Source organism: Manis javanica, chromosome 6 (assembly GCF_040802235.1).
Source record: "Manis javanica isolate MJ-LG chromosome 6, MJ_LKY, whole genome shotgun sequence".
Lineage (NCBI taxonomy): Eukaryota > Metazoa > Chordata > Mammalia > Pholidota > Manidae > Manis > Manis javanica.
The window spans coordinates 124,248,370-124,268,747 of record NC_133161.1 but is presented as its reverse complement, the minus strand read 5'-3'; the positions used below and the strand labels follow the sequence as shown (position 1 = coordinate 124,268,747).

At 35.1% G+C, this 20,378-nt stretch overlaps 1 long non-coding RNA gene across 2 annotated transcripts in view; it reads right to left on the bottom strand.

Annotated features, from left to right (window-relative positions):
- Window positions 1–20,378, bottom strand: part of LOC108397328 (uncharacterized) — a 97,781-nt gene that overhangs the window by 16,387 nt on the left and 61,016 nt on the right. For both annotated transcript variants that reach the window (XR_012132874.1, XR_012132875.1), the window contains exon 3: window positions 18,615–18,718. This is a non-coding gene — a long non-coding RNA (uncharacterized lncRNA). The remainder of the gene's footprint in view (window positions 1–18,614; window positions 18,719–20,378) is intronic.

The window sequence follows — 20,378 nt, the reverse complement described above, 5'->3', positions numbered from 1 at the left end:
AAGGTTATTAGAATTCATATATTTAATGATTTCCTGTTTCCTACTGTATCCACATATCTCTTATGGCTTAAAATCATTGAACTCACCCAAAATATCACCAGAAAACCAGTTGATAAAGTAAAGCTAAGTTTATTAGGACTTACTTCAGTAAGGGAACACACTACCTTGACATCTTGACAAGGGGAAGAAAGCAGCATAAAATTTACAAGGTCATTCAATTTGAGGCCTTATGGGTTAAAGTTTCAAGGTGGGCAACATTAGGATTGGGCAAAGTTTGTGATATATTTTAGAAACTTTTTTAGGATTGGTGGACACAATGAAGTGACCATTTTTTAAAAGTGATTCTTGATAAGCACGCTTGAGCTGCTAAGTAGTTGACAGGTGTTCTAAGTGAATAGACTACTGTATCTGAGAAATCTATCAGATAATTTCCTTTAAAAATGAAGTTATTTATTGGTTTACAATCTTATCTTTCTCATACAAAAGTTTCCTAGAAAATACAAGTCATGTTGAAATAGGTAATCTATATTCTTATATAAGTCACGTTAACAACTCAATTCTCAGCTCTATTTTATAGTCATCTTTAGCCTAAGGTGGAATTAGACTGGGAAATGGATAAGTCCAGTTATCACCTTGGTTTAAAGAGATTGAATACACATCAGGGTTTCAGTGGTGGTTATTCCAGCCAGTGTATACATCAGATTTTATTTGTTTTTGTTGAATATTTCTATGTTGGAAGATTTAGATGGACAATAGATACTAAATAGCATTTGAAACTCTGGAGATAACACATTTGAACACTGAAATGCAGATAAATACTAAGAGAAGGTTTATGGTAAGTGTTTTTAGTCTATTTGAATAAGGGGTCAAGATGTTCCCAATTAACCAAGACTACATATAGATCCTAGTCCCAATCCAAAAAGCTGACAGAATCCCATACAGGGTTAGAATCCAAATATCAAATCTTCATGATTTTTGTCTGTTTCCTAGATATTAATAATCTTAATAAAAATCTCAGATGTCTGGAGGGATATAACTAAAACATTATTCTTCTAAAATAAACTACCTTGAGAAGCTGATATTATGTCTAGTGCTTCTTTGTTTTGAAATAATGCCTCTTGGTCTCACAAACTCCTTGGGTGAGAATTTTTATGAGCTTACTGACATTGTGCATCTACCCTGTCAATCTGTGAATCATAACATGCTTGACTTTTTCTACTCTTCATGCTTCCTGGAAAGCATGAAATAAAGTGGTTTGAAAATAGAAATAAGTTACCCAGAGTTCATCTTAAATTTTATTGTTTCAAATTTCAAATTAAGGCCTTTATTTTTTCCTTCTGGAAACAAATTATCTAGTATTCACTTTTTCTGAGATGGGGAAACTATGGGTCAAAATGAACCCTGAATTTTTGATGATAATTAAGAAGTTCCAGAGGAGGAAGTGTTAAAAAGCTAATGTTAAATCACAGCATTTCCATTCAGATTTTGGTCCCAGGTAAGATACTGGTTATTACCATCATACAGTTAAGTCATACAGAAGTATGATTATTTGAGGAAAGGAGAGAGTCAGTGGTGGCCAGCGAAACAAGGAATATTCCTTAATTGTGTCTTAGTAAACAATGCAGGAGAGTAGCAAATGACTATTAATCTCACAAGTGAAGAATTTATTGTTTGGGGGCAAATTATCATTATTAAAGCACTAGGTTTAACAAAATTGTAACTTTTTGGAAATGTTATGTTTTTTTCTAAACTAGAATGTTATGTAGATAGATGAAATCACAATTAAGTTTTAAGTCATCTTTATAACAGAGCCAAAGTCATTCACCTATTTATTGGATAAAGGTAGATTCCCAGGGAAGTTTAATTTTCTGTTTATGACTGTGGATATGTAAGGAATAGGAAAGTGCTTCAGTAAAATTTTGGTGCATAGCAATTCAAGCATATCACAGATTTTTCTAGCAAAAGGCAAGTACTGATTATCTTGATCCACTGGCTAGCTAAAGAAAATAGAGCACAGAACTATAATAATAGAATATATAAGGAAGGTTCAAGATGAAGGTATAGCAAGATCCTGAGCTCATCTCCTCCCACGGACACAATAAATATACAACTACATATGGAAAACTTGCCTCTGAAGTGGACCTAAAAAGGGGATAAATGAAGCCTCCACAACAAGGGACAGCAAGGGAACAAGCAGAAGAGGCAAACATCATCTTACTAAGGAGGAAACACACCCCAGGCATAGTATTCCACAGTAGGAGGAATCTAAAAGGTACGGAACTCTTCCCTAAGGAGGGAATGATTCAAGCACCACTTGGAGCACCCAAACCCTTAGGTCATGAATAGGAGAGACTATGTCCCAAAACACCTGGATTTGAAAGCCAATAGGGAGTATGTCCAGGAAAACTACATGGAACTTTAGGAAAAGGAAAACCCAGCCTTAAGGGGGTATTTGCTGATGCACTCAACCTGGAAATCAGTGCTAAAATACTGGATTAAAGAACACATAGAACACAAGCAAAGGAGACCCACTTACTAACCTTGGAGCACTTTGCCAGTCAGGCAGGAAGCCACTGGGCCTCTCTCTGAGACCCTGGAAGCAACCAGTTTTGCTCTCTTGTTCTGCCATGCTGATCCCAGCACTGATAGGTACCATTTTGAAATTCTCCCTCTAGACTGGTAAGACCTGTGGGTGTGCTCTGTTGAAAGCCCAAAACAACCACGCACATTAGCCAGAACTTGCAGCCCACAGTACATTAACCCCAACTACCACTACACTGATAGAAGCTGCAGCCAGGCCTCAAAGCCACCCATGCTAGGGGAAAACCCCAGCAAACCCACCAACAGTGTGCCCACAGTAACTCCAGCTGGGCCTCACTGCCAGACAGGCCAGGGTCCAGCCTGCTGATCAGAGCACAGCAGCAGTTGCAGCCTCACCATAATTGTGCAGGTGGGGATAGCCCACACGGGGACACACCTGGCTTTGGTTGCCAGAAGGGGTTGCACTACTGGGCCCCACAGGACATTACCTACATAAGTCACCCCGTCAAGACTGGAAACAGCTGAACTACCTAATACATAGAAACAGAGAATTATGCAAAATGTGGGGATAGATAAATATATTACAAATGAAAGAACAAGACAAAACCTCAAAGAAAGAACTGCAAAACAGAAATAAGCAATATACCCAATAAGAAATTCAAAGTAATAGTGAAAAAATAAGCTTACTGAACTTGAGAGAAGAATGTATGAATACAATGAAATCTTAAACAATGAAATAAAAAATATAAGTACTAATTAAAGCTGAATCAATATAATAACAGACATGAAAAATATACTGTAGGGAATAAACATCAGATTGCATGATGCAGAAGAACAACAGATCAGCAATCTGGAAGACAAAGGAGTAGAAATCACCAAAATGAACAGCAAACAAACAAACAAAAAGACTTAAAATAAGGATAGTTTAAGGGATCTTTGGGACCATGACAAGCATACTAACATTCACATTTTCAGGATCCCAGGAGAAGAGAAAGAGAAAGGTGCAGAAAACTTATTTGAAAATATAATGGTTGAAAATGTGCCTAGCTTGAGGAAACAGACATCTGGGTCCAGAAAGACCCAAACAAGATGAACATAAAGAAAACCACACCAAGACATATTGTAAGTAAAATATAAAAATTAAAGATAGAGAGTATTAAAAACAGCTAGAGAAAGAGACTAGTTATATATAAGACTATGAGCTGAAATTTTAGTAGAAACTTTTCTGACTAAAAGAAAGAAAGTGTCAGGATATATTCAGAGTGCCAAAAATTAAAAAAAAACATATAAACAAGAGTACTCTACCTGACAAGGTTATTATTTAGAACTGAAGGGAGATAAACAGTTTCCCAGACAAGCTAAAGCTAAAATAGTTAATCACCACTAAACTGGACTTACGAGAAATATGAAGGGACTACTTTACACTGAAAAGAAAAGTCTATAATTAGAAATTAAAAAATTAAAGAAAAAATCTCACTGGTAAAAGCAAATAAATACTAAAAGTACTGGATTAACCACTTATAAAGCTTCTAGGAAAGTTAAAAGACAAAAATAGTAAAATTCACTATATCTATAATAATTAGTTAAGTAATACAGAAAATAAAATATGACATCTCATATATCAGACATAAAACATAAAACATGGGGAGAGGGGGAATAGATACATAATGCTTTTAGAATGCATTCAATCATAAGCAGCCATCAACTTAAAATAGACTGCTACATACATAGGTTGTTATTCATGAATCTCACTGTAACCAAAAATGAAACCTATAATAGATGAAAAATTAATAGAAAGGAATTGAAACTAACACTAAAGAAAGCTGTCAGATCACAAGAGAACAAAGAAAAATAATAAGAATGTTACAGAGAAACAATAAACACAACTAGAAAACAATTAGCAAAATGGCCATAAATACATACTTATCAAAAATTACTTTAAATGTCACTGGACTAAATATTCAAATTAAAAGACATAGGATGGATGAATGGATTTAAAAAATAAGACCCATATATGCTGCCTATAAGAGGCTCATTTCAAATCTAAAGACACACACAGACTGAACACGAAGGGTCAGAAAAGATACCCATGCAAATAGAAATGAAGAGAAAGTTGAAATAGTGATAACTTACATCAGACAAAATAGACTTTAAAACAAAGGCTGGAACAAGAGACAAAGGCATTATGAAATGATAAAGGGATTTTTCCAACAGGAAGATTACACCCAAATTAAGAGCACCTAAATATATAATGCAAATGTTAACGACACAAAGGGAGAAATTGACAGTAATACAGTAATAGTAGGGGATTTTAACACCCAACTTACATTATTTTACAGATCATCCAGACAAAAAATTAATAATGAAACATTGGCCTTAAGTGCCATATTAGGCCAGATGGATGTAATAGGTACATACAGAACATTCCATCCAAAAAGCAGTATACACATTTCTTCTCAAATGCAGATGGAACATTATCCAGAGTAGATCACATGCTATACCTCAAAAGAAGTCTCAGTAAATGTAAGAAGACTGAAATTATATCAAGCATTTTTTCTGAATACAACACTATGAAACTAGAAATCCATTACTAAGAAAACTGGAAAAAACACAAACATGTGCAAACTAAACAATATGTTACTCAAAAACCATGGGACAACAAGAAATCAAAGAGGAAATTTAAAAAGACACCTTGAGACAGATGAAAATGAAAACACTACATTTGAAAACCTATGGTAAAAGCACAAGCAGATTTAAGAGGAAATTTTATTGTGATACAAGCTCACATGAAGAAGCAAGAACAATCTCCAATAAAACAATCTAACCTTATACTTCCGGGAACTAGAACAAGAAAGACAAACAAAGCCTATTGGGAAGTAGAAGGAAGAAACTATAAAGATCAGAGAAGAAACAAATGAAATAGACACTAAAAACATAATAGAAAATATCATGGGAATGAAGAGCTGGTTCCTTGAAAGATAAATAAAATTGATAAACCTTCAGCTAGACTCATCAAGAAAAAAGGACTCAAAATCAAAAATGAAAGAGAAGTTACCATTGATACCACAAAAATACAAAAGATCATAAGAGACTATGATGAACAATTATATGCCAAAAAATTGTGCAATCAAGAAGAAACAGACAAATTCCTACAAACATACAGTCTTCCAAGAATAAGTCAGGAAGAAATAAAAAAATCTCTGTAGACCAATTACTGGTATATATTGAAAAAGTAATCAAAAAACTTCCAACAAACAAAAGTCTAGGACCAGACAAGCTTCACAGGTGAATTTTATAAACTGTAAGGAATGCTTACAAATTCATCCTATGAGACAAGCAGTATTCTGATACCTATACCAGATAAGGACACTACAAAAAAAAAGAAAATTATAGGCCAATATACCTGGGGAACATAGATGCAAAAATTCTCAAAAAATATTAGCCAATCAAATTCAATGATACAATACAAATATGACACCATGATTAAATGGGTTTATTTCAGGAATATAGGATGGTTCAATATCTGCAACTCAGTGTGATACACCACATTAATTTGAAAAAAGGGTAAAACCACATGATCATCTCAGATGCAAAAAAAAGCATTTTAATGAAATTCAACACCCGTTTATAATAAAAACTCTCAAAAAAGTGAGTACAGAGGTATAGAGGAAAGATACCTCAACATAATAAAGGCCATATATGACAAACTGTAGCTAACATACTGAACAATGAAAAGCCAAAAAGTTATCTTCTAAGATCAGGAACAAGAGAAAGATGCTCACTCTAACCACGTTTATTCAACATAGTATTGAAATCCTAGCCACAGCAATTAAGCAAGAAAAGAAATAAAAGGCATCCAAATTGGAAAAGAAGAAGTAAAATTGTATCTGCAGAAGACATAATACTGTATACAAAACTCCCCAAAGTTTCTACCAAAAACTATTAGAACCAGTTAATTCAGTAGAGATGCAGGACACAGAATCAATATACAGAACTTTATTGCATATCTATACACTAGTAACAAACTAGTGGGAAGAGTAATTGTGAAACACTCCTATTTACATTTGTATCAAAAATATTATAAATACTTAGGAATAAGTTTAACCAAGGATGCGAAAAACCTATACTCTGCAAATTGTAGAAGTGAAGAAAGAAATTGAAAGTTTTCTTGTAGGTCCATTTCTAATCAATCATTTCCCTACTTATAGCAATCACTAATCTTTTTTTTCTGTATGCCTGTCTTATTCTGTCTGTGAGATGTAATATATATGTATATGTGCCATGGTCTGGGTATCTTAAACGACAAACATTTATTTTTCACAGTTCTGGAGACTGGAAAGTCTGAGATAAAGGTCATAGCAGATTCAGTGTCTGCTGAGAGCCCACTTTATGGTTCACAGATGGCTGTCTATAGCTGTGTCCTCAAATGGTGGGAAGGCCACAGAAGGTCCTAAGAAGCTCTTATAGAACTAAGAAGTCCTTATAGAACACTAACCCCTCTTGTGAGGTCTCTGCCCTCGTGATCTAATCACCTTCACAAAGCCCCACCTAAAAGTACCATTATCTTGAGGATTAGTTTCAATATACAAATTGCAGGGGACACATAATTCAGCAAAGCAATCAGAAAAATAAGTGCTTCAAAAATGATCGTGGGAGAACTGTGTGCTGATATGATGGGGAGTGAAACAGAATCCAAGTTCAAACTACACACAGTCACCAGTTTTGGGTGGATTACAGAGCTAAATGTGAAGTAAATACAATAACATTTTATAAATAATATAAGACAGTATATTCATGACTTAGTTATAAGAAGAGTTATCTTTATACAAAATCAGTAATCATAAATAAAAAATAACTTGTAAAGTGGCTAACATTCAAATTAAAGATTTAATTTCATCCAAAGATGCCATTAAGACAATGAGAATATCAACAATAGAAAGGGAGAAAAATACTTCCTCTAACTAATAAAATAACTAAGTAGAGGTGTATTTTCTAAAATATATTGAATTCCTACAAAACAATTAGAAAGGCAACAGAAGAACATGGTAAAAACATTAAAAAGGAACTTTATAAACAAGGGAATATAAAAGCCAAAGAGACATTTAAAAAGCTGTTCATAATCAATAATTATTATGAAAATACAAACTAAAACCAAAATGACATAACCCCCACTGGAAAAACCTTCTTAATTATCTAAATTTAAAAGTTTTAAAAACAAATTATTGGTTAGTATGTATAGAAATGGGTAATTTTAGATACTGTAGTAAGAATGTAAGTTGGTTTCAATCGCTTTTTAAAATTAAAAAAAATATTTGTGCTTTTTCTTTTTTAGTGCATTTTTAGGTTCACAGCAAAATTGAGAGGAAGGTACAGAGTATTTCCATATACTCCTTGGCCACACATGCATATTTTAACTCATTATTAATGACCTCCAAAAAAGTGGTTTATTTGTTACAAAAGATGAACCTACATTGACACATCTAATCACCCAAAGTCTATAGTTTGCCCTAGGGCTCATTCTTGGTGGTCATTCTATGGGTTCTGACATCTTCTTACCATCTCCATAGTTTTGCCTTTTCTAGAATGTAATTTATTTGGAATCATAGAGCATGTAACCATTTCAGATTGGCTTCTTTCAGTTAGGAAAATGCATTTGCAGTTCCTCCATGAATTTCATGCCATGTCGTTCATTTCCTTTTGGTGCTAATAGGATGTGCCACAGTTTTTCTATTCACTAATGAAGGACAGCTTGGTTGCTTCCAGCTTGTTGTAAATTATAAATAAAACTGTTATAAATATCCATTTGCAGGTTTTGTGTGGACGTAAGTTTTCATTTCTTTTGAGTAAATACCAAAGAGCCTGTTTGCTGGATTGTACTCTAAGAGTATGTTTAGTTTTGTAAGAAACCACTAAACTATGTTCCAAAGTGGGTGTAACCATTTAGCATTCCCACTAGCAATCAGTCATAGGTCCACATCATCAATAGCAATTGGTGTTGTCAGAGTTCCAGGATGCAGAGATATCTCATTGGTTTAATTTGCATTTTTTGGATGACAAGTGATGAGGAGTGTCTTTTCATATGCTTATTTTTTATCTCTCTGTCTTCTTTGGTGAGGTGTCTATTCAGGTCTCTGGCCTTTTTAATCTATTATTTGTTTTCTTATTGTTGAGTTTTAAGAGTTCCATGTATATTTTGAGAAGCAATCCTTTATCAGATATGTCATTTTCTCCCATTTTATGGGAGTGATAAGCAAAAGCCAGGATAATTATTATCTCTAAGCAAAGTTTGAAGCATTTGTAGTTGAGAAGAAGAATCAGAGAATTTTTTGGGTTCTAGTCACATATGCTTTAGAATAACTTAAACTATACCCTTAGTTTTATGCAATTCTAAGTATGTTTCAAATATTCTAAAATTTGAATAGAGACTAGGTTCTTGACTCTAAGAAACCAACAACAAAAAAAATACCCCAAATCTATTTTTTTCATTATCCTCATAACTCTTTTGAGGCTTTCCTAAATATGTTTTGTATATATCTCATTTACATATTATAACTAACTTCAGAGTTAAGTATCACTGTTTCTATTTTAATTCGAAAAAACTATGCCCAGATTATTGGATATAGTATTATATATTCATTGAACAAGTTTATTGTGAAACTGAGACTCAAATACATTTCTTTAAGACATATAATTTACCCAGTCTTTTTATTCCCAGACATATACTCCATAAATCATGTTTTATTTGAACAATGGAATTCAAACACCTAAAATTCAATCATTTAATTCTACAAAATAAAGCATAAAAATAGAACTATGCCCTAAGAGAATAAAGCAGAAGAAGTGTCATTAAATCATAAAACATAACTGAATGTTGTAATGGTAATATAAAAAAGGTAAGAAGTGTCATTGCATTCAAAATAGATGTAAAAATCTAAGAGGGTACGAACTTATAAGAACAAAGGGTAAGGAAAAATATAAATTATGATAAAAACTGATGATTTTACACAAACTTTTGTTTTTCGCTTTTAACATTACTAACATTACAAGTCCCCAGTTTTACATAATTGAACACTTCTAATCAGATACAAATATTGGTTAGAATGAAAAATCAAGGCCTAAAAGATTTGAGCTCACACATCAGTGCCAGTTTTATACTACAAGGGCTGAAGCAGGTCACAACATCATAGCTATTTGGAGAGCTATGCCAAGACCAATCAAGAAATTTTCACCAACTACAACTCAGAAATTTTGAGGCCAGAATCCATTCCTCTCTTTTCTGTCTGGTCTCACAGACACCATCCACAATTTAGGAATATTTGTACCAATAGCTTCCCTATTTTCATCCCATTATTTTCAGCCTTCCTGTCTGGATCTCATTCTCCCCATATATCGTCTCCAATGCCATTTTTTCAATATGTTCCACTATTCACATTTTTTTTTTGGATCTTCCATTTAAAAATCATTTTAATTGCAGTAAAATACACACTACATAAAATTTAACATTTTAAATGTACAGTTCAGTGTTATTAAAATTTACAGTCCCTTATTGTTAAGCATATTCACATTTTTGTACAACCAATCTCTGGGATATGAAACCCATTAAACATAACTTCCTGTTTCTTCCCCTCCCCAGCTCCTGGCAACCACCATTCTACTTCCTGTTTTTATTAATTTGACTATTCTTTATACTTCACATAAGTGGAATAAATAGTACATGTATTTTTGTGACTGGCTTATTTTATATGTTTCATCCATGTTGTAGCATTTGTCAGTATTTCCTTCCTTTTTAAGACTGAATAAATTCCATTTTGAGGATAGACAATGTGTTGGTTATGTATTTGTTTTTGGATGTTTCGGTTGCTTCCACTTTTGGTTATTATGAATAATGTTTCCATTAACATGAGATTTCTGATGGCTCTTTAAGAACTTACTTTCAATTATTTTGGATTTACCTAGAGGTGGAGCTAGTAGATTATATGTAATTCTATTTTTAATTTTCTGAGCAATTTCCATTTTGTTTTTGATAGTAGATAACCTGGTTTACTTGTTCCTGCCAATGGTGCATGCATCACACATTTGATAGTAAACATACAAGAATAAATTTTTGCCTGTCTCTCTTTAAAGCACTGCTTTGCTTGAGTTGAACATCATTCTGCTTTCTTCTAGGACCTTGTTGAAATTAACGTTCTTCCAAATCCTCATCACTGGACTTTAGGGTATTTTTCTTTACTCTTATGAAATACAAATAAAGATTCTTTATCCTGTTCTTACGTTTATTTTTAAAGATTTTCGTACTTGGATCACAATCTTTCTCTTGTTCACCACTATTATTCAAGATGACTTCATCTCTACAGAATAATGCAAGATCAGGTCACTATATCTTGGTTCCAACAATCCTGATGTTAATGTTGTATGTGTGTGTTTGTGTGTGGTATGTGTGGTGTGTGTGTGTGTCTGTGAAACTGTAGAAAAATCCTGAAATCCAACGAAATAAGAGGTTCATCAATAAGAAAAATTAATTCAAGTGAAATACCCTTTTTTAATCGGTGCTGATCCTAAGCATGCAACTTGGAATACAAGTTTATATATGGTGTAGGACTAGAATAAGAGGAGTATGAACATAACTGCCTATACCTGAAGGCTATATAACCTTCTGTAATAAATTAATAAATAAATTTAATACAAATAACTCTTAGCCTGAGAAAAATTCTGGGAAAATAGGAAATCTCATGAGAAGATAAATTTGTGTTTAAAAATTTTCCTGGTAATAGAAGGTGGGATTATATAATGCTGCAATTAAAAATGATCTCACTTTATCCTTTCCTAGCATATGGAAAGGAAAAACCCATATGAGCCACATTAGATAAAAGTTATTTGCACTTCTGGTGAATATCCCTTTTTCTCTATAGTAGGATACCCTCATGAGATATAGTTCAATGATCATCTTCTATAATTAAACTTCTAACAGGACTATTTTTATCTAAAATTTACACCCTCAGAAAATGACCAAGTTTGCCATGTATATTAAGTGTTCTGTAAATATGTATTTTTTAAATAATGTAATTTTAGTACACATTTATGGATCCTATTAATTTCTTGGGTTTAAGATTTAATTGGAATCTCTGTGCTTTATATTTTTTATATAAAAATATTTTTTCAACTTTTTGTTAAAGACAGTAGAAAAAAGGAAACTCCATATTCACTTCTCTTTCTAAAAACTATCTGAAAAATCTGTTTCTACTTTCAGCACAAGCACTGCTCCCTGAAAAAGCATATCTGAAACCAACAAAATGCTATCTCTGAAGAAGTGATTCAGCTGAAGATCTGATGACTACATGCCTCTGTGTGATAGGGCATGAGGTAGAAATACGTGAATAATGGGCTCAAAAGCCGACTGTAGTACCTAGTTTGCCATTATTTTGCGGGATTTACTTTTGCTTGGATAGGATTATATGTACATTGGATGTGAAATTTGTGAAGGACATGCAGGAAAGCAAAATCAACCCATAGCTGGCATTTGATGACAAAAATAAATGATAAATCAAAAAATATCCAAATGTGATCAATAAGAACTTTTAAAAGTTGTTGATATAATCACTTTGGAAAATAGTTTAGCAGTATACTGATGTTGACCATCACATATAATTTGGCACACAGAAACTCCATTTTTAGCATGTATGAATTCAACAAATCTCAGTTATACATGTTGCAGCACACATATATTCATAGAGGTACTGTTTGAACTGGCAAAAACTTAAAAAAAGCTCAAATGCATTGAAAATATAATGGCTAAAGAAGGGTATAGTAATTCCCTGGACGATTCCACAAAAGTAATAAACTACAGCTACAAACAACAATGCAAATAATACTCCTGGAAATAATATGAGTAGATGAGGTGGAGCCAGGATGGTGGCGTGAGTAGGACAGTGGGAATCTCCTCCCAAAAACATATATATTTTTGAGAATACAACAAATACAACTATCCCTAAAAGAGAGACCAGAAGACACAGGAGAACAGCCAGACTACATCCACATCTGCAAGAACCCATAGCCTGGTGAAAGGGGTAAGATACAAGCCACACCTGGCGGGACCCGAGGCCCCTCACCCCAGCTCCCAGTGGGAGGAGAGCAGTAGGAGCGGGGAGGGAGAGGGAGCCCAGGACTGCTAAACACCCAACCCTAGCCATCTGCACCAGAGCAAAGACACAGTGCATGCGTGGGGTGCTGAAAACTAGGGAAGCAGGACAGTAAGACCTGTGAGCTGGTCCTGAAGCTGGTGCCAAAGAAAAGCGAGTGCTTTTTGAAAGTATTAAAGGGGCAGGGACCCCATAGCTGGACAGAAGCATCCTGGGTCACAGTCCAGCAGCTGGAAATTCCAGGAAACTCCAGGTATACTAACCCCCTGGGAAACAGCTCTGAGACCCCTCATGGAGGTAAACAGTCAAACAGCCCCCCCCTGTCCATTTCCACTCTGGGGTGCCGCCATAGCAGAGCAGTGGCCTGAGGCTGGCCATGCCCACAGCAAGGGAGCTTCCTCCATACCGGCTGGGCAAGATACAGACCCAGTCTACACGCAATGACCCAACACAAGCCACTAGGGGTCGCAGTTGTCCCAGTAAATAAAGGCCAGGAGCAAGTGGTAAAAGTCTTGGCTTTCCCAGTAGCAGATGAATCAATAGCATACAACTGCACCTATCAACATGAAAAGGCAAAAAATTTTGATCCAGACAAGACTAACCCACACATTCTCGACATCTTCTACATCTTCCCCTGAGAAGGAACCTGGGGAGACAGAGCTAACCAATGTTCCCAAAAAAGAATTCAAAACAAAAGTCATAACCATGCTGATGGACTTGCAGAGAAATATGCAAGAACTAAGAAGGGAGAATACAGAAATAAAACAATCTCTGGAAGGACTTCAAAGCAGAATGGATGAGATGCAAGAGACCATTAATGAACTAGAAAACAGAGAACAGGAACTCAGAGAAGCTGATACAGAGAGAGATAAAAGGATCTCCAAGAATAAAAGAATATTAAGAGAACTGTGTGACCACTTGAAATGGAACAATATCCGCATTATAGGGGTACCAGAAGAAGAATAGAGAGAAAAAGGGATAGAAAGTGTCTTTGAAGAAATAATTGCTGTAAACTTCCCCAAACTAGGGGAGGAAATGGCCTCTCAGACCACAGAGGTACATAGAACTCCCATGACAAGGGATCCAAGGAGGGCAACACCAAGACACATAATAATTAAAATGGCAAAGATCAAAGACAAGGACAGAGTATTAAAGGCAGCCAGAGAGAAAAGAAAGGTCACCTACAAAGGAAAACCCATCAGGCTATCATCAGACTTCTCAACAGAAACCTTACAGGCCAGAAAAGAAAGGCATGATATACTTAATGCAATGAAACAGAAGGGCCTCGAACCAAGAGTACTGTATCCAGCACGATAATCATTTAAATATGAGGGAGGGATTAAACAATTCCCAGACAAGCAAAAGTTGAGGGAATTTGCCTCCCACAAACCACCTGTACAGGGCATCTTACAGGGACTTCTCTAGATGGGAGCACTCCTAAAAAGAACACAGAACTAAACACCCAACATATGAAGAATGGAGGAGGAGGAATAAGAAGGGAGAGAAATAAAGAATCATCAGACCGTGTTTATAATAGCTCAATAAACAAGTTAAGTTAGACAGTAAGATAGTATACAAGCTAACCTTGAACCTTTGGTAACCACAAACTTAAAGCCTGCAATGGCAATAAGTACATACCTTTCAATAATTACCCTAAATGTAAACAGACTGAATGCACCAATCAAAAGACAGAGAGTAATAGAATGGATAAAAAAGCAAGACCCATCCATATGCTGCTTACAAGAGACTCACCTCAAACTCAAAGACATGCACACACTTAAAGTCAAGAGATGGAAAAAGATATTTCATGCAAACAACAGAGAGAAAAAAGCAGGTCTTGCAATACTAGTATCAGACAAAATAGACTTCAAAATAAAGAAAGTAAAAAATTTAAAGAAGGACATTACATAATGATATAGGGCTCAGTCCAACAAGAGGATATAACCATTATAAATATATATGCACCCAATACAGGAGCTCCAACATATGTGAAACAATTACTAAAAGAATTAAAGGAGGAAATAGAATGCAATACATTGATTTTGGGAGACTTCAACACACCACTCACTCCAAAGGACAGATCTACCAGACAGAAAATAAGTAAGGACACAGAGGCACTGAACAACACACTAGAACAGATGGACCTACTAGACATGTATAGAACTCTACATCCAAAAGCAACAGGATATACATTCTTCTCAAGTGCACATGGAACATTCTCCAGAATAGACCACATACTAGGCCACAAAAAGAGCCTCAGTAAATTCCAAAACATTGAAATCCTACCAACCAACTTTTCAGATGACAAAGGCATAAAACTAGAAATAAACAGTACAAAGAAAACAAAAAGGCTCTCAAACACAAGGAGGCTTAACAACACGCTCCTAAATAATCAATGAATCAATGACCAAATTAAAATGGAGATCCAGCAATATATGGAATCAAAAGACAACAACAACACAAAGCCCCAACTACTGTGGGATACAGCAAAAGCAGTCTTAAGAGGAAAGTATATAGCTATCTAGGCATATTTAAAGAAGGAAGAACAATCCCAAATGAATGTTCTAATGTCTCAATTATCGAAACTGGAAAAAGAAGAACAAATGAGGCCTAAGGTCAGCAGAAGGAGGGACATAATAAAGATCAGAGAAGAAATAAATAGAATTGAGAAGAATAAAACAATAGGAAAAATCAATGAAACCAAGAGCTGGTTCTTCGAGAAAATAAACAAAATAGATAAGCCTCTAGCCAGACTTATTAAGAGGAAAAGAGAGTCAACACACATCAACAGAATCAGAAACAAGAAAGGAAATATCACCACAGACCCCACAGAAATACAAAGAATAATTAGAGAATACTATGAAAACCTATATGCAAACAAGCTGAAAAACCTAGGAGAAATGGACAACTTCCTAGAAAAATACAACCTTCCAGGACTGACCCACAAAGAAACAGAAAATCTAAACAGACCAATTACCAGCAACAAAATTGAAGTGGTAATCAAAAAACTACCAAAGAACAAAACCCCTGTGCCAGACGGATTAACCTCGGAATTCTCACAGACATACAGAGAAGACATAATACCCATTCTCCTTAAAGTTTTCCAAAAAATAGAAGAGGAGGGAATACTCCCAAACTCATTCTATGAAGCCAACATCACCCTAATACCAAAACCAGGCAAAGACCCCACCAAAAAAGAAAACTACAGACCAATATCCCTGTTGAACATACATGCAAAAATACTCAACAAAATATTAGCAAACCGAATTCAAAAATACATCAAAAGGATCATACACTATGACCAAGTGGGATTCATCCCAGGGATGCAAGGATGGTATAACATTCGAAAATCCATCAACATCATCCACCACATCAACAAAAAGAAAGACAAAAACCACATGATCATCTCCATAGATTCTGAAAAAGCATTCAACAAAATTCAACATCCATTCATGATAAAAACTCTCAGCAAATGGGTATAGAGGGCAAGTACCTCAACATAACAAAGGCCATATATGGTAAACCCCTAGCCAACATCATACTGAACAGAGAGAAGCTGAAAGCTTTTCCTCTGCAATTGGGAACAAGACAGGGATGCCCACTCTCCCCACTGTTATTCAACATAGTACTGGAGGTCCTAGCCATGGCAATCAGACAAAACAAAGAAATACAAGGAATCCAGATTGGTAGAGAAGAAGTTAAACTGTCACTATTTGCAGATGACATGATATTGTACATAAAAAACCCTAAAGACTCCACTCCAAAACTACTAGAGCTAATATCAGAATTCAGCAAAGTTGCAGGCTACAAAACTAACACACAGAAATCTGTGGCTTTCCTATACACTAACAATAAACTAATAGAAAGAGAAATCAGTAAGACAATTCCATTCAGAAAAGCATCAAAAAGAATAACATACCTAGGAATAAACCTAACCAAGGAAGTGAAAGACCTATACCCTGAAAACTGTAAGACACTCTTAAGAGAAATAGAGCTCACTAACAAATAGAAACTCATCCCATGCTCCTGGCTAGGAATAATTAATATCATCAAAATGGCCATCCTGCCCAAAGCAATATACAGATTTGATGCAAGCCCTATCAAATTACCAACAGCATTCTTCAATGAACTGGAAGAAATAGTTCAAAAATTCATATGGAAACACCAAAGTCCCCAAATAGCTAAAGCAATCCTGAGAAGGAAGAATAAAGTGGGGGGGGGGATCTCACTCCCCAACTTCAAGCTCTACTGCAAAGCCACAGTAATAAAGACAATTTGATACTGGCACAAGAACAGAGCCACAGACCAATGGAACAGAATAGAGACTCCAAACATTAATCCAAACATATATGGTCAGCTAATATTCAATAAAGGGGTCATGGACATACAATGGGGAAATGACAGTCTATTCAACAGATGGTGCTGGCAAAACTGGACAGCTACATGTAAGAGAATTAAACTGAATCACTGTCTAACTCCATACACAAAAGTAAATTTGAAATGGATCAAAGATTTGAATGTAAGTCATGAAACCATAAAACTCTTAGAAAAAAACATAGGCAAAAATCTCTTAGTCATAAACATGAGTGACCTCTTCTTGAACATATCTCCCCAGGCAAGGGAAATAAAAGCAAAAGTGAACAAGTGGGACTATATCAAGCTGAAAAGCTTCTGTACAGCAAAGGACACCATCAATAGAACAAAAAGGTATCCTATAGTAAGGGAGAATATATTCATAAATGACAGATCTGATAAACGATTGACATCCAAAATATATAAAGAGCTCACATACTTCAACAAACAAAAAGCATATAATCCAATTCAAAAATGGGCAGAGGATCTGAATAAACAGTTCTCTAAAGAAGAAATTCAGATGGCCAACAGACATATGAAAAGATGCTCCACATCACTTGTCATCAGAGAATGCAAATTAAAACCACAATGAGATATCATCTCACACCAGTAAGGATGGATGCCATCCAAAAGACAAACAACAACAAATGTTAGGAGTTTCTGGAGATAGGGGAACCCTCCTACACTGCTGGTGGGGATGTAAATTATTTCAACTATTGTGGAAAGCAGTATGGAGGTTCCCCAAAATGCTCAAAATAGAAATACAGTTTGACCCAGGAATTCCACTTCTCGGAATTTACCCTAAGAATGAAGCACTCCAGTTTGAAAAAGACAGATGCACCCCTATGTTTATTGCTGCACTATTTGCAATAGCTAAGATATGGAAGCAACCTAAATGTCCATCAGTAGATGAATGGATAAAGAATATGTGGTACATATACACAATGGAATATTACTCAGCTATAAGAAAAAAACAGATCCTATCATTTGTAACAACATGGATGGAGCTAGAGGGTATTATGTTCAGTGAAATAAGCCAGGCAGAGAAAGATAAGTACCGAATGATTTCACTCATATGTGGAGTATAAGAACAAAAGAAAACTGAAGGAACAAAACAGCAGCAGAATCACAGAACCCAAGAATGGACTAACAGTTACCAAAGGGAAAGGGACTGGGGAGGACAGGTGGAAAGGGAAGGATAAGGGCAGGAGAAAAGAAAGGGGGCATTATGATTAACATGTACAGTGTGGGTGAGGCACGGGGAGGGCTGTGCAATACACAGAGAAGACATGTTGTGATTTTATAGCATCTTACTCCATTGATGGACAGTGACTCTGAAGGGTTATGTGGGGGGGACTTGGTGAAGGGGGGAGTCTAGTAAACATAATGACTTCATATAATTGTAGATTAATGATACTAAAATTAGAAAATAAAAAAAAAGAACAATTTATCTAATGTATAGGCAGAACATTGAGCTGCAGTGGAATGTTCTGGGTTCTGATTTCCATCCTTGGGTGTGTCATTTCTGTGGTATATTTGCAGAGGTGCATTGTGATTTCTCCAAAATATTTCCCTGCTTGTTACCTTTTTTCCAGCAGCCTCATATCTTCTCTGTGACTGCATGAACATACGGGCTTCAGTTCTCTTCTCTTATCCCAAACAGAGTAAAAAGTGACTGAAAATTCATTCTGAACAGACAGACAAGCACACAATGTGTTAGGTTAAATGAGTGTAGTGATTTTTAATGCCACTTCTATTATATTGAAATAGGCTTGGCACTGGGGATATTTTTTGCTTAGAAAAGACTGAGAGAAGGGGGTGGTTTCTGTGCATTTCCATCTGAGCAAAGGGGGCCCCGCTGAATGCAGAACAGAGTCGGAGGGAACTGTTAACTGGAGATTAAGCTCTGACAATCATGCTGCTTGCCAATAAATTTCAAACCCATCTATGCAAGTCATTCAGTAACAGCAGTCTTGCAAAGCAATTAAAGTCAGCCCTTCCTGTTTAATTTCTGCAAAATGGGGCTGGACTGCCTGAGCTTTCATTTGCTGTGATACAGTAAATGAAATGAGCCAGGAGCATACTGAACTGATGAACACCTGCTGCCCTTGCACAGATTCCTTTTTTTTTTTTTTAAACAAAGGGTGGGAGTAGACAAAACCTTACAAGTAGAAAAATTAAAATGGGAGAACCTGATTAAGCAGAAGCACTGCTTTAAACAAAATCAAATATTATCTATACATTTCTTTTGAGCAATTTTTCTTCTTACTGATTCTAAAACAACCTTATAGATAGTTATCTATAACAAAGGGAGTAAACTTTTATCAGACAATCTAAGTTCACCCTTCTGAGCCTCTGTCCTCCCCTTGAACAACACCAATTTTTCTATGCCTGTATCTAGCATTTCTTACTGGTATTAAATTTCTGGGGAAATTGGGTTGAAATGCGTGTGAGATATGGGTAAACTGTATTTAAGGCTGTCATTCTGGATCTGGCATAAATTTATACAGATTGTTTTAGTGGGTAAATTATTCCACAAATAAAGATTTTGCTGTACATTTCCTGAGGCTTACATTTTATATTTTTATACTCATAATGTACACATACAGGTAGTCAGATTGTTAAAACCAGGGACTTACTCACTAAACTGATTTTACTTTCGGTATCTAACTGGGTGATCTTGTCATTTTGTGCACAAAACCTAGTCTTTGAGAGGCATTCTGCACAAATCTTCAAATTTCAATAGCATTAATATCATAAATAAAAAATGCTAATAAAGTCCTTAATAAATTCAATATCTTAGGAGTTAGTTCTAAGTATGTATTATTTACTTGAGTTTAATATATACTGTTTTATGACCTATTGTTGTTATTTAGTGATACTATAGATCTTTTTAAATGATGCGAATATACAATGTAAACATAATACATTATTATTCATGATTACTTTTAGTGGCTCTACAGTATTTCAATGTATGGATGCACCTTAAATTATTAAATAATCCTATAGGATGGATGCCTTTAATATTTCCATTTGTTACTACATTAAAAGTGCTCAGTGAATGAACTTTAACCTATATCTTTGTAACATTTCCTTTATTATCCAAGTATACAACTATAAAATAATAACGTTGAGGTAAAAGTTTCTATTCAAAAGTTACAAATTTTCTACACATTTTTAAATTGCCCTTCAAAATAGTTATATGAATTTCCATTTAATAAAGAGTTAATCTCAATATGAATTTCAAAGCTAGATTTTTAACTTATTGTAACTGTATCTGTGGGCCGAGGTATACTAACTGTATTTTGAACAAAAGCTGCAATACTGACTCTGACACTAGACCTATGT